This window comes from Salmo salar, chromosome ssa19 (assembly GCF_905237065.1).
Source record: "Salmo salar chromosome ssa19, Ssal_v3.1, whole genome shotgun sequence".
Lineage (NCBI taxonomy): Eukaryota > Metazoa > Chordata > Actinopteri > Salmoniformes > Salmonidae > Salmo > Salmo salar.
Window position 1 is genome coordinate 42,769,921 of NC_059460.1, and position 14,639 is coordinate 42,784,559.

The window sequence follows — 14,639 nt, forward strand, 5'->3', positions numbered from 1 at the left end:
ATAATCGGTCGGATATAGCTCCTCTCCTCCGCGTGCACGCGCTTTGAATTCATCTCCGTTTTCCAATAAAATCCGTTGGAATTAAACAATCAAAGACAGTTAAATGCGGAGCGCAGCGCACACTTTCCTGAATGACTGACGAGGGAGGGAGAGAGGGAGAGAGGGAGAGAAAGGGAGAGAGAGAGGGAGGGAGAGAGTGAGAGAGAGGGAGGGAGAGAGGGAGGGAGAGAGAGAGAGAGAGAGAGAGGGGGGAGAGAGGGAGAGAGAGAAAGGGAGAGAAAAAGGGGGAGAGAGAGAGGGGGAGAGGAGAGAGGGGGCGATAGACGTACCCCATGACGCGCAGTCCCTGGAGACCCATGGAGGGAGACGGCGGGTAATCCCAGGGAGAAGGATCACTCCAGCCATGCGCCGCGGATATTAAAAGCTGTAGACTATACTACATGTCGGTGGGATCGACTAAGTGGGTGAATATTTGGACATAACACAGGAATTGATCCCTTGACGCGCACAATGAACCGCGAAAGGGAAAGATGGGACGCGGGCAGACCGGCGACTTTGTTGGCAATTTTGTGGAATCCACGTAGCGTCACTATGGAGCCTTTATTTTCTCTGAGCTGCTCAGAAAGCTTTCGTGTCTTCACAGAGGTGAAGGAAGTTAAGTGAGCTGCGCTTGCAGTAGAATGGTCCTCCTCGGATGGGACTCTGAGGGAAGGCGATGGCAGCTTTTCACCACAGCAACCCAACGGACAGGGACATCAGGAGGGTCCTCCAAAAACTTCTAATCATGCTCTCTCTGGGAATAATCTGTGTCTCTCTTTTCTACTTCCTCGCGGGATGCTGCGAGTCGAACATAAGGGAAAACTCCATTTCCCACAGACCTGCCAGTGAGTTTCTTTTATCAGGATGGTATCATGACAGAAACGGGACGTTGTATAAGGACGTTGTAATGGTACAGAATGAAGATGGATACCCAGTAGCCGGAGAGGGGAGCACAATAACGTCGGGGTTGGAGACGAATAACTCGGTTAAAGATTGGATGGCGACACGGCGGTTACCCCAAGCCCTCATTATAGGGGTAAAGAAGGGTGGCACGAGGGCTCTTTTGGAGTTTCTCAGGCTGCACCCGGACATCCGCGCGCTGGGCTCTGAACCGCACTTCTTTGACCGGCATTACGCACGAGGTTTTGACTGGTACAGGTACATATCATGGTTGTCACTAGTTACCACAGCCACAAAGGCATAAACCCCGCCCATTTATATAATTCAGTTTCTTAAAATTAGATTTTTTTAAATCCTAACCTTAACCTTAAATTAAGAACAAAACGAAAATGTTTGTTTTCATCAATTTTTAAGATGTAGCCCAGTTTGACTTTGTGGCTGTGCTATCTAGTGGAAACCACATATAGCATGGACGTGTCTGTTTTTTATAGAATGGGAGTTGATGTCCAATGAATTTTGTTTGAGTGCATTTCAGTACATTTAACTCCAAAGACATGTTTTCGCCTCAGTGCACCTACAGCTGTAAATCAGATGGTTATTGTTTATTGCTTCATAATGCATGCATGGTGGAATTAGTCGGTCATTCATTTTTACAGAACGATTTGCATAGAAAAAAGTATTCAGAAAGTATTCACACCTCTTGAGTTTTTCGACATGTTCTTGTCTTACATTTATTATTAAATGTAGATGTTTTGTCGATAGCCTACACATAATACCCCATAATGTCAAAGTGGAATTATGTTTTTTTTTTGTCAATAAGTGTTCAACCCCTTTGTTATGGCAAGCCTAAATCAGTTTAGGAGTAAAAATGTGCTTAAGTCACATAATAAGTTGCATCACTTCCTGTTGAACACGGAATAAGGGAGAGCTTGGTTTGTTGTTTTGGAAAGTTTTGAAAGTCTATTGTCTGTTGGCATCAGTTGCTGGAACCACTACTATCTGTCCAGTGATTCTGCCGACCAAGGCCAGATCTGAGGAGCTGTTTGGCGTGGCAGCTAGCCTAGCTGCTAACTAGCTGCCTATCAAGATATCAAGCCATTGTGGCTGGAACTGCAGATTGTTCCGGGCTTGTGGCTGTCTAGATCCCTGCTGTTTGTTGTTGTTGTTTTCAATCTTCCCTGTGACCTGCCCTGTCTGGAACTATGAGGAGTAACAGCATAACCTATGTTGCTACCATGACAAAGACCAAAGCTGGCGGGAGTACCCGTTGAGGACAGTGAAGGTGAAGGATCTTTTAAATGAACAAAAATAGTTCTGCAAGCAGTTGTTACAACAACAAGAAAATAGCTTGAAGTGTTTTGTCCAAATACTGGTGGATTCAACTAATAAAAGAATAGACGACCTGAAGAACAGTTTGCAGTTCTCCCAGCATCAACTCGATGAGTTTAAACAGGAGAGTGGCAAGATGACAGCAAGCTGTAAGTCATTGAGAGAGGACATCAGTTCTGTGTGTGAATCTATGATAACAATGACAGAGAAATCAAGGCGTGACAACATGGTTGTGGACGGAATTGCAGAATCTCCACATGAGACCAGGATGGAGTCTGAGGACAAAGTGAGGGAAATGATCTTGGAGAAAGTGAAGATGGACCAAAGGAAAAATTGAGGTGGAGTGTGTCGACAGGACTGGAAAACCCACCACCAGCACAGGTGACAGGCCCAGGCCGATAGTGGTCAAGTTCCTGAGGTTCAAGGACAAGGTAGCTGTTCTGGAAAGAGCCAAGAACTTGAGAGGAACATATATCTTCCTCAACGAGGACTATCCTAAGTGTGAGGATCGACGCTAGAGACAGGGAGCAGGTACAGGGAGACCATTTAATAGACAACGGACATGAAACAGGATAGGACCAGCATCTGGACAGGGGACAAAATAACGACATCAATGCTGACACAGGGATGAAACAGAGGAAACAGACAGATAAAGGGGAGGAAATCAAGTAATGATGGAGTTCAGGTGGGTCCAATGAGGTGCAGGTGCGTGTAATGAAGGTGACAGGTGTGTGTAATGATAGGCAGTCTGGCGCCCTCGAGCACCAGTGAGGGAGAGCGGGAGCAGGCATGACACTAAAGCTGCTGCCAGAAGGCTCCACCCTCCCTCCCAAAAGCCTAGAAGGATGAGAGAGCCAAGCCTATGGGTTTTTAGCTTCAACCCCTCAGCACACACACACACTTACACACACCAACTGATTAATGGATATTTTTTTCTCTTGCTTTGTTTTCTATTTTCCATATTATATCTATCACTGCTGCTACCCAGGAAAGGGCTGAAAATAGCCCATATGAATATATGTAGCCTTAGAAATAAGGTTTTTGAAATATATAACTTTCTAACATCAGATAACATTCATATATTAGCCATTTCAGAGACTCATTTAGATAATTAATTTGATAATACAGCAGTAGCAATACAAGGATATAACATCTATAGAAGAGACAGAAATACTTATGGGGAGGTGTTGCTGTATATATTCAGAGCCATATCCCTGTAATGCTTAGAGAAGATCTTATATCAAGTGTTATTGAAGTGTTGTGGTTGCAGGTTTACCTGACTCATCTAAATCCTATTCTTTTGGGGTGTTGCTATAGGCCACCAAGTACTAACAGTCAGTATCTAAATAATATGTGTGAAATGCTTGATAGTGTATGGGATATAAACAGAGAGGTCTACTTTCTTGGGGACCTGAATATTGACTGGTTTTCATCAAGCTGTCCAATCAAGAGGAAGCTTCTCACTGAAACCAATGCCTGTAATCTACCTACCCAAGAATAGTTAAGTGGCCATTAGTGGTTCGAACAGTAGACCTTTCAGCTTCCTGCCAGCTCTTAGCAGACTGTTGGAAAAAAATTGTGTTCGACCAAATACAATGTTATTTCTCTGTAAACAAAGTAACAACAGACTTTCAGCATGCTTATAGAGAAGGGCACTCAACATGTGCTGCACTGACACAAATTGAAAGAAATTGATAATAAGAAGATTGTGGGAGCTGTACTGTTAGATTTCAGTGCGACCTTTGATATTATTGACCATAACCTGTTGTGGCGAAAACCTATGTGTTATGGCTTTTCAACCTCTGCCATATCGTGGATTCAGAGCTATCCATCTAATAGAACTCAGAGGGTTTTCTTTAATGGAAGCCTCTAATGTCAAACATGTAAAGTGTGGTGTACCGCAGGGCAGCTCTCTAGGCCCTCTACTATTTTCTATTTTTACCAATGACCTGCCACTGACATTAAACAAAGCATGTGTGTCCATGTATGCTGATGATTCAATCATATACGCATCAGCAACCACTGCTAATGAAGTCTCTGAAACCCTTAACCTCCCTGGGCAAGGTGGGACGCTTGCGTCCCACCTAGTCAACAGCCAGTGGAATCGCGTGGCACGAAATACAAATACCTCATAAATGCTATAACTTCAATTTCTCAAACATATCACTATTTTACACCATTTTAAAGACAAGACTCTCGTTAATCTAACCACATTGTCCGATTTCAAAAAGGCTTTACAGCGAAAGCAAAACATTAGATTATGTCAAGTGAGTACCCTGCCAAAAATAATCACACAGCCATTTTCAAAGCAAGCATATATGTCACAAAAACCAAAACCACAGCTAAATGCAGCACTAACCTTTGATGATCTTTATCAGATGACACTCCTAGGACATTATGTTATACAATACATGCATGTTTTGTTCAATCAAGTTCATATTTATATCAAAAAACAGATTTTTACATTAGCATGTGATGTTCAGAACGAGCATACCCACCGCAAACTTCCGGTGAATTTACTAAATTACTCACGATTAACGTTCACAAAATACATAACAATTATTTTAAGAATTATAGATACAGAACTCCTTTATGCAATCGCGGTGTCAGATTTTAAAATAGCTTTTCGGCGAAAGCACATTTTGCAATATTCTGAGTAGATAGCCCGGCCATCACGGCTAGCTAATTTGACACCCACCAAGTTTGGCCCTCACCAAACTCAGATTTACTATAAGAAAACTTGGATTACTGTCACAACATCCACAGAAGGTGGCGCCTCTCCTCGGTCGAGCGGCGCTCGGCGGTCGTCGTCGCCGGCCTACTAGCTGCCACCGATCTGTGTTTCAGTGTCTATTAGTTATGTCTGTTTGTTGATTGCACCTGTTTTGTGTTTGTCATTAGTGGGGGGGTATTTAGTCTGTCTGTGTTTAGCTAGGATTTGTGCGGGATTGTTCGTTGTTACGTGTGGTGTTACTTCTATGATATAGGCATTAGGGTTGCCGGGCTGCGCCCCGTCTGCCTTTTGAGCGGAGCTTCTTTTAGTCATTTTTTCTGACTGTTATGCTCCCAGCTGTAAACAAATCTTGCCCGTGGATTTATTAAATTAAGTTTGTTCTCACGGACCTCAGTCTCCTGCGCTTGACTCACTCCTTAAACTGTTCATTCCGCTCGTGACAATTACCTTTGCTGTTCTTCGTCAGAATGCACTCCCAGGACTTGTACTTCAACAACAAATGTTGTTTTGGTTCCAAATAATCCATACTTATATTCAAATACCTCTGTTTTGTTCGTGCGTTGAGGTCAGTATCCGAAGGGTGACGCGTGAGCACATTTCGTGACAAAAAAATTCAAAATATTCCATTACCGTACTTCGAAGCATGTCAAACGCTGTTTAAAATCAATTTTTATGCGAATTTTCTCGTAAAATAGCGATAATATTCCAACCGGGCGACGTTGTATTCATTCAAAGACTGAAAGAAAAACATGGAGTCATCTCGTGGACACGCATCTCCAGTGTCATTGTTCCCTGCCTGACCACTCACAAAAACTCCTGCTGTTTTTCGCCCAGAGACTGCAGATACGTCATTCCACTTTCTGGCGCCTTCTGAGAGCCAATGGAAGCCTTAGAAAATGTCACGTTACAGCAGAGATGCTGTATTTTTGATAGAGATGCAACAGAAGGACAACAAATTGTCAGACAGGGCACTTCCTGTATGGAATCTTCTCAGGTTTTGGCCTGCCATATGAGTTCTGTTATACTCACAGACACCATTCAAACAGTTTTAGAAACTTTAGAGTGTTTTCTATCCAAATCTACTAATTATATGCATATTCTCATTTCTGGGCAAGAGTAGTAACCAGTTTAAATCGGGTAAGTTTTTTTATCTGGCCGTGCATATACTGCCCCCTAGCCCCAACAGGTTAACAAAGAGTTGCAGTTTGTTTTGGAATGTTTGGCCAGTAATAAACTGGTCCTTAACATCTTTAAAACAAAGAGCATTGCATTTAGTACAAATCATTCCCTAAGTTCTAGACCTCAAGCCTCTCGAGTGGCGCAGCAGTCTAAGGCGGTGTCAATACAGGTCTGAGTTCGATCCCTGGCTGTGTTGTCTCCGGCCGTGACCGGGAGACCCATGAGGCGGTGCACAATTGGCCCAGGGGAGGGTTTGGCCGGCCAGGATGTCCTTGGCTCTAGTTTTATCTTGTCTTCATTATTGTCCAATCATTTGGTCAAGCGCTGCAAAGAAAGGCCTAGGTAAGCTGTAGCTGGCCCAGAACAGAGCGGCACATCTTGCTCATCATTGTAATCAGAGGGCTAATATTAATACTATTCATGCCAGTCTCTTTTGGCTAAGAGTTGAGGAAAGACTGACTGCATTGCTTGTTTTTAGAAGAAACATTAATGTGTTGGAAATTCCAAATGGTTTGCATAGTCAACTTACACACAGCACTGACACACACACTTACCCCACCAGACATGCCACCAGGGGTCTTTTCACAGTCCTCAGGTCCAGAACAAATTCAAGGAAACGTACAGTATTATACAGAGCCATGAGTGCATGGAACTCCCTTCCATCTTATATATCGGAAGTGAACAGCAAACCTGGTTTCAAAAAACAAATAAAGCAACTCCTCACCCCCATGTGACCTACTTGTTGTGTGTATGTACTGACATGTATGTGGAACTTTTGTCTGTAATGTCTTTTTCGTTATGTGTCAGACTCCAGTAAGACTAGCTGTCACCATTGGAGTTGGCTAATGGGGATCCTAATAAATCAAATCAAATGCATGGACTCACTCTGTGTGCAATAATAGTGTTTAACAAGTTTTCTGAATGACTACCTCATCTCTGTACCCCAGACATACAATTATCTGTAAGGTCCTTCAGTCGAGCAGTGAATTTTAAACACAGATTCAACCACAAAGACCAGAGAGGTTTTCCAATGCCTTGTAAAAAAGGACACCTATTGGTAGATAGGTACAAATAAAAAAGCAGACATTGAATATCCCTTTGAGCATGGTGAAGTTTTTAATTACACTTTGGATGGTGTATCAATACACCCAGTCATTACATAGATAAAGGCGTCCTTCCTAACTCAGTTGTCGGAGAGGAAGGAAATCGCTCAGGGATTTCACCATGAGACCAATGGTGCCATTAAAACAGTTACAGAGTTGAATGGCTGTGATAGGAGAAAACTTGAGGATGGATCAACAACATTGCAACAAGGCACTAATGTAATACTGCAACAAATGTGGCAAAGTAATTAAGTGTTATGTTTGGGGCAAATCCAACACAACACATTACTGAGTACAACTCTCCATATTTTCAAGCATAGTGGTGCCAGCATCATCTTATGGGTATGCTGAAAACGGTTGTCTAGCAATGATCAACAACCAATTTGACAGAGCTTTAAGAATTTAGAAAATAATGATGGGCAAATGTTGCACAATCCAGTTGTGGAAAGCTCTTAGAGACTTACCCAAAAGACTTGCATCTATAATCCCTGCCGAAGGTGCTTCCACAATATAGTGACTCAGGGGTGTCAATACTTATGTAAATTAAATATTTCTGTATTTCATTTTCAATACGTTTGCAAACATTTCTAAAAACATATTTTCCCTTTGTCATTTTGGGGTATTGCTGTAACACAACAGGATGTGGAATAAGTCAAGGGTAATAAATACTCTCTGAAGACACTGTACTACACCTGTATTACACCTGTACTACACCTGTACTACAACCACTGTGCAACCACTGTACAACCATTGTATAACCACTGTGCAACCACTGTACAACCATTGTATAACCACTGTGCAACCACTGTACAACCACTGTACAACCACTGTGCAACCACTGTACAACCACTGTGCAACCACTGTACAGCCACTGTACAACCACTGTACAACCACTGTGCAACCACTGTAACCCCACTGTGCAGCCATTGTCAACCACTGTGCAGCCACTGTGCAACCACTGTACAACTACTGTGCAACCACTGTACAAACACTGTGCAGCCATTGTCAACCACTGTGCAGCCACTGTGCAGCCACTGTGCAGCCTGCAACATGGAAAGATCGCGGGAATAATGTTTGTTGTTGTTGCCGTATTCAAACATACCCATTGCAAACTGGTCTAGGTGACAGGCAGAGGGAGACTGCCAGCTGGCCATGCTAATCTGAATGTGTGTGTGTGTGTGTGTGTGTGTGTATATGTGGGTGTATGTGTGTGTGTGTGTGTGTGTGTGTGTGTGTGTGTGTGTGTGTGTGTGTGTGTGTGTGTGTGTGTGTGTGTGTGTGTGTGTGTGTGTGTGTGTGTGTTTATTTGCAGGGAGGGTCTGGATGAGTTATCACAGAGCAATCATCTCTCCAGCTGAGGCCAGATGTTACCATAGTCGGCTCCTACTGATCCTAGAGTCACACACACACACACACACACACACACACACACACACACACACACACACACACACACACACACACACACACACACACACACACACACACACACACACACACACACACAGTATTTACATTCCCCAACACAGGGTTATAGTGTGTGTGCATGTAGCATAAACTGTAACTACATAACAGATTAAACATTGGATTAAAATCTTATCATCTAGGTTAGAGAGGTTGCGTGGAACTGAACGGTTGGTTTAGGATTCAGTGATGCACATTGGTGTAAAGTACTTAAGTAAAAGTACTACTTAAGTCGTTTTTGGGGGTATCTGTACTTTACTATTTATTTTTTTGACAACGTTTAGTTTCAGTCCTCTACATTCCTATAGAAAATAATGTGCTTTTTACTGCATACGTTTTCCCTGACACGCAAAAGTATTTGTTCCATTTTGAATGCTCAGGCAGAATGATGGTCCAATTCACACACCTATCAATGCATTGTCATCCCTACTGCCTCTAAATTAGCAGACTCATTAAATACAAATACCGTGTTCTTAAATTATGTCTGGGTGTTGGAGTGTGCCCGTCTGTCCGTTACAGTTTTTTACACAATCGCTAGGACCCATTTCTCAATACTTAGGTCACTTTTTCAAAACTCTTCACACAGTTCTCATAACCAACTTTCAGCTTGGCACAGCAGTTCATTTCACATCCAAAATGCACTAAAACTGCCAAAACACTTCATACATGTCTCAAATCAACTCATTCTTCCATAACACTAGCAAAGGTTGTCATCCAACAAGCACACGTTGTCACTCATAAAACAACAACCTAAATAACACTAACAACAGGTAGTGTTACACAATGTTTTCTTTTGTCAAATGTCTTCACAAAACAAGAATGACACCTCTCTACTGTTTAGAATTCACTGCAGTATATGTTACAGGAATGAATCAGGCATGATGCAATATGCTTCAATATGTTTTATGTCATTTTTTTGGCATTCAGTGATTCCAAAATACAAGAATTTGTATATACACCATCTACAGATACAGTAGCAATGCTAGTCAACCCTGACTTCTGCATTTGGCCACAGGTTCACATCCACATTACATCTCATCTTGGGCAATACACCTAGGAAAGAATATTTTGGCATGCCTGGTCCATCCCTGAAATCTTCTGCAGATATGTCCAGGCATCCAGCATTCCTTGCGTCCAGGAGGGACATTTCATTATGTAATTCATAACATAACAACATAATTCCTCTATGGGGTTGAGGAATGGTGAGTAAGGTGGGAGGAAAAGTGACATCATCCTGGGATGGGCTGCACACCACCCTGTGACTGCACTGGAGTGGAGAAATGCCACATTGTCCATACAATTACAAACGTTGGCCGATTTCGCCTCACTTCAACCCTTTCCTCACCTGGCACAACCCTTCCATAGAGGTCACCCAGGAATGAAATGAGACGCTCGGTGTTGTATGGCCCAATTCGCGGTTTGTGTAACAGCAATCCATCAGAGGATATTGCTGCACACATTGTGATGTTGGCACCCCTCTGGCCCGGGACATCCACTGTGGCTCTTTTCCCAATCACATTCCTTCCTCACCGCCGTGTCTTGGCCAAGTTGAAACCAGCTTCATACACAAAGATGAATATGTGGTGTGTTTGCATGGCTTCAATCTCCATGACTCTCTAGAATAAATCCACAAGGCAATATAAGAGTTAGGCTATTACGGTAGTTTACATTATACCTAAAAACATGCCATTGTGTGCCTCTGCCCTGTTTGGTTTAGTTCAAAACCAATTCTGTATTTTATAGTCATCTTACCTGAACATATTGGTTCCAGAGTTGCTTGACTCGTTCAGAGTTCCTCTCAAAGGGGACAGTGTACAACTGCTTCGTCCTGACTTGATGTTGTTTCAGAACACTAGAAATAGTTGTTATGCTTACATTGTGCATATTTACAAATGTAATGTTGTCTGCCAACACTCTGTACCGAATCTCTGTGTTTTATGCCATTGTTTCTGATGACAATATCAACGATTGCAGTTTCCTGCACAGCAGTGAAAATCCTACCTCTCCCGCCTGTGGGAGGTAACCGCTGGGTCCTAAGCAGAAATACAAAAACAATTACACACAAGTGGGTTTGGAGGCTTTGCTCAATTTACTTCTATAGTGTGCAGTTCAGTCAGATGCTCTGGTAGAATGCGCATCTTACCGGTTGTTTGCCAGAAATTTCTCACAATAGATGCCACTGGTGGGCGTTGCAGATTTGGCTGCACCACTCTCAGACTAGCCTCTCTCATTGATAGACCATGATTTATTACATGATCAATTATAGTAGCCCTAATCTCATCTGAGACTACAGCTCTTGATCTTCCTCTCAGTCTTCTTCCACCACTCTCCCTCTCCCAGCCACTCTTCTTCCTCTGTCAGCCACTTCTCTATCACTGCATTATTTCTAAGATGTCCCCTTTTGTATAGATGGTAATGTGATTGAAAGACTAACACTTGGGTAGGAGTTCAGCTACAATGGGAATCAGCTGTGGTTGGTCTAATTGTTTTGATAATATTGAATTTTTTAGATTTGGAATGTATTTCAATACGGTATTAGTGTAGAAATGTAGCATTTACATTTACATTTTTACATTTAAGTCATTTAGCAGACGCTCTTATCCAGAGCGACTTACAAATTGGTGCATTCACCTTATGATATCCAGTGGAACAACCACTTTACAATAGTGCATCTAAATCTTTTAAGGGGGGGGGGGGGGTTAGAAGGATTACTTTATCCTATCCTAGGTAACCTGTTGGGGCTCGGGGGCAGTATTGAGACATTTTGAAAAAAATATGTGCCCATTTTTAACTGCCTCCTACACCAACTCAGAAGCTAGGATATGCATACTTTAACACATTCGGATAGAAAACACTCTGAATTTTCTAAAACAGTTTGAATGGTGTCTGTAAGTATAACAAAACTCATATTGCAGGCAAAAACCTGTGAAAAATAGATCAAATTTTTTTTTTTGTGACTGTACTATTTAGTGTCATTGATTTATAGATACCATAGTGAGAAAGGATTCATTTCGCAACACCTACGGCTTCCACTAGATGTCAACGATCTTTATAAAGTTGTTTGAAGCGTCTATGATAAACAGAGAGCAAATTAGAATCCAAGGAAGTTGACATGTCATCACTTCATTTTTTGCGCCTGCGCATAAATCTGAGAAACGTGAGTTTGTCATCATTTTTTATCTAGACATAGGATAGGTTGTGTGAAAATATTACTGATGTTTAACGTTAAAAATGGACCAAAAGATTAATGCTAAACAACATTTGACATGTTTGAACAAACATAAATAGATTATTTACTAGGTTTTTTTAGCTTTTCGGCGTGATTTTACCAGCCCCCCACCACGTTTTGTGGGAGCATAATGAACGCTAAGTACTTGGTGTTATTTGGACATAAATTATGAACTTTGTCAAAAGAAACCACATTTGTTCCGGACCTGGGATGCCTTCCGGACCTGGGATGCCTGACTTCTGATGGAGATAATCAAAGGTAAGGGGATATTTACAATGTTATTATCGATTTTAGATGATGCTAACTGTATAGCATAGCCTGTTGTTCTTAGCATAGCACCCCGTTTATTGCAAAATGTGATTTCCCAGTAAAGTTATTTTGAGATCTGGCCATTCGGTAGCAATTACGAGATGATAATATATTATTCTTTGAATGACAATATTATAATTTACCAATGTTTTCGAATAGTAATTTTGTTATGTTCACCGGAAGCATTTCAGAGAAGAAAAAAATCTGAATTTCACGCTACTGTAAAATGCTGTTTTTGGATATAAATATGAACTTGATGGAACAAAAAATGCATGTATTGTATAACATAATGTCCTAGGAGTGTCATCTGATGGAGATTGACAAAAGTTAGTGCATAATTCAAGCTGGTTTCTGCTTTTGGTGACGCCTGACCTTGAATTGAAAATGGATGTTTGTACTTTTGTGGCTATGTACTGTCCTAACATAATCTAACTTTATGCTTTTGCCGTAAAGCCTCTTTGAAAATCGAACAATGTGGTTAGATTAAGGAGATGTTTATCATTTAAATTGTGTAAAATAGTTGATTGTTTGAGAAATTGAAATTATTAGATTTTTGATGTTTTGAATTTCCAGCCTTGTTAGCAATCCCGGCTCGGGGTTCATTGCTAACCTGTAGCCCCAACAGGTTTTAAAGAGGTGGGGTTTCAGGTGTCTCCGGAAGGTGGTGATTGACTCCGCTGTCCTGGCGTCGTGAGGGAGCTTGTTCCACCATTGGGGTGCCAGAGCAGCGAACAGTTTTGACTGGGCTGAGCGGGAACTGTGCTTCCTCAGAGGTAGGGGGGCCAGCAGGCCAGAGGTGGATGAACGCAGTGCCCTTGTTTGGGTGTAGGGCCTGATCAGAGCCTGAAGGTATGGAGGTGCCGTTCCCTTCACAGCTCCGTAGGCAATCACCATGGTCTTGTAGCGGATGCGAGCTTCAACTGGAAGCCAGTGGAGAGAGCGGAGGAGCGGGGTGACGTGAGAGAACTTGGGAAGGTTGAACACCAGACGGGCTGCGGTGTTCTGGATGAGTTGTAGGGGTTTAATGGCACAAGCAGGGAGCCCAGCCAACAGCGAGTTGCAGTAATCCAGACGGGAGATGACAAGTGCCTGGATTAGGACCTGCGCCGCTTCCTGTGTGAGGCAGGGTCGTACTCTGCGAATGTTGTAGAGCATGAACCTACAGGATCGGGTCACCGCCTTGATGTTAGTGGAGAACGACAGGGTGTTGTCCAGGATCACGCCAAGGTTCTTAGCACTCTGGGAGGAGGACACAAGGGAGTTGTCAACCGTGATGGCGAGATCATGGAACGGGCAGTCCTTCCCTGGGAGGAAGAGCAGCTCCGTCTTGCCGAGGTTCAGCTTGAGGTGGTGATCCGTCATCCACACTGATATGTCTGACAGACATGCAGAGATGCGATTCGCCGCCTGGTTATCAGAAGGGGGAAAGGAGAAGATTAATTGTGTGTCGTCTGCATAGCAATGATAGGAGAGACCATGTGAGGATATGACAGAGCCAAGTGACTTGGTGTATAGTGAGAATAGGAGAGGGCCTAGAACAGAGCCCTGGGGGACACCAGTGGTGAGAGCGCATGGTGCGGAGACAGATTCTCGCCACACCACCTGGTAGGAGCGACCTGTCAGGTAGGACGCAATCCAAGCGTGGGCCGCGCCGGAGATGCCCAACTCGGAGAGGGTGGAGAGGAGGATCTGATGGTTCACAGTATCAAAGGCAGCAGATAGGTCTAGAAGGATGAGAGCAGAGGAGAGAGAGTTAGCTTTAGCAGTGCGGAGAGCCTCAGCAAATTGCTGTCTTATTCAATTTTGTGTTATGTTAGGTTTTGAACTTAAGTTGAACAGACATGTAAACATGTCCAAATTGGCCTGTAGGCACATAGAGTTTTGGTCGTGGTTGTGTCTGAGTGAGAAAAGAATTCATGAAATTTGAAAGATGTAGTCATTGAATGCATTTTGTGCCAAAGCAATGAAAAATGATCCACAGTTTAGCCCACATAGACTGCTGTTGTGCTCACTATGAGAAGGGTTTTGAAAAAGTGAAAGTATTGAGAAATGGGTCCTAGCAATTGTAAAAAACTGTGCCGTCTGGTTTGCTTTAATATAAGGAATGTGGTGTATAGCATTTACTTCTGTTTTTACTGAAGAACGACAAATGAGTATTTTTTCCACCACTGTACTAAAGTACATTTAAAACCTGATACTTTTATAATTTTACTCAAGTAGTATTTTACTGGGTGACTTTCAGTTTTACTTGAGTCATTTTCTATTAAGATATCTTTACTTTTACTAAAGTATAACAATTTTGTACATTTCTACCACTGGTGATGCAGTATTGGTATTCTGTAACCTCTGACAG

General features: G+C 42.6%; 1 pseudogene; it reads left to right on the top strand.

Moving 5' to 3' along the window:
* Window positions 1-312: 312 nt before the first annotated feature.
* LOC106578851 (heparan sulfate glucosamine 3-O-sulfotransferase 6-like) overlaps window positions 313-14,639 on the top strand; it is a 33,303-nt pseudogene continuing 18,976 nt past the window's right edge.